Source organism: Quercus suber, unplaced genomic scaffold (assembly GCF_002906115.3).
Source record: "Quercus suber isolate HL8 unplaced genomic scaffold, Cork oak 2.0 scaffold_440, whole genome shotgun sequence".
NCBI classification, from domain to species: domain Eukaryota; kingdom Viridiplantae; phylum Streptophyta; class Magnoliopsida; order Fagales; family Fagaceae; genus Quercus; species Quercus suber.
In genome coordinates, this window is record NW_027069891.1 from 583,542 (window position 1) to 584,832 (window position 1,291).

A 1,291-nucleotide genomic window follows, 5' to 3' on the forward strand; every position below is an offset into this window, starting at 1 on the left:
GTCCGATCTCTTTTTTGCCCCCTCCTGTCGTCTTCTTTCTCTTTCTTCTTCTCTCTTGTTTTTTCTGTCCCGTCTATGGCTGCCAACGCATCCTCGGCGTTCATGAACTTCTGCGCTTTTAGTAGCGCTTCCGCCATAGATTTGGGAGGGTTTTTTGCTAGGGAAGCCACGAAGTCTCGGGATTTCAACCCGGCTTTGAAGGTTGTGAGCTGCACTTTGTCGTCAGATTCGTCCACTTCCAGCATTCCTCGTGTAAAGCGCGTCACATAGGACCTTAAAGTTTCTTTTTCCCCTTGCTTGATTGTGAGCAAGTGATCAGCTGTCCTTTTCGGTCGTTGTCCACCCACAAAGTGACGAATAAAAGAGTTGCTTAGTTGCTCGAAGTTGTCAATGGTCGAAGTAGGCAGTTTGGCGAACCATTCACGGGCTGCCCCTTTAAGGGTTGTGGGGAATGATCGGCATAGTATTTCATCAGGGGGTTGTTGAAGACCCAAAGTTGTCTTGAAGGTATTGAGATGATCCAACGGATCCTTCAGCCCATCGAAGGGTTCGAGCTGGGGCAGACGGAACTTGGAGGGTACTGGGCATTCTTGGACAGCGGCAGTGAAGGGTGAGTCAGATTGCCTGACGATCCTGTCTACTCCTAGATCCGTCTTTCCTTTAATTGCATTTCGTAACTCGTCCATCTCTTTCCTCATTTCCCTGAGGAAACTTGAGTTTGGTTCGTCAGGAGTGCTGGCGCGTCTCCTATGACTGTCCTCGTCTTCATCCCTGTTAACTTCTGTGTGGCTATCTCTTTGTTGCAACCGCTGTCTCATTTCTTGATTTTGCTTGGTGAGTTCCTCCACCGTGGCTGCAAGTGCCTGAATTTGCTGGGCCAATGCAGCAGGATTTGGATTAGAGCTGGACTCCATCTTGTTATAATAGAACAACGTCCCTGAGCCGATCGTCCGAAGATTATTCCTGAGCCGATCGTCCAAAGATCAATAAAGTAGTCCCCACAGACGGCGCCAAACTGATGATGCTGAGATCGTCAAACAAGATGTTCGTCCAGAATGAGATCGTCCTCTGCTGGTATTAGCCCTGGGGTGCAACACAAAGAAAGAGTCACCGGTGGGGCGCTGCCCACAATGCCTCCGATGATTAAGTTAGAGAAGCACAGTAAACGGAGGAAAGTAAAAGTAAAATGAAGATTGAATAGTCTGATCTTTTTTTCTTGCCCCCCTGGATATTGCCTGAGGATATATATAGAGCCTTTTGGTGCCCTTCTAACTGTTGGCTGGGTCATTAT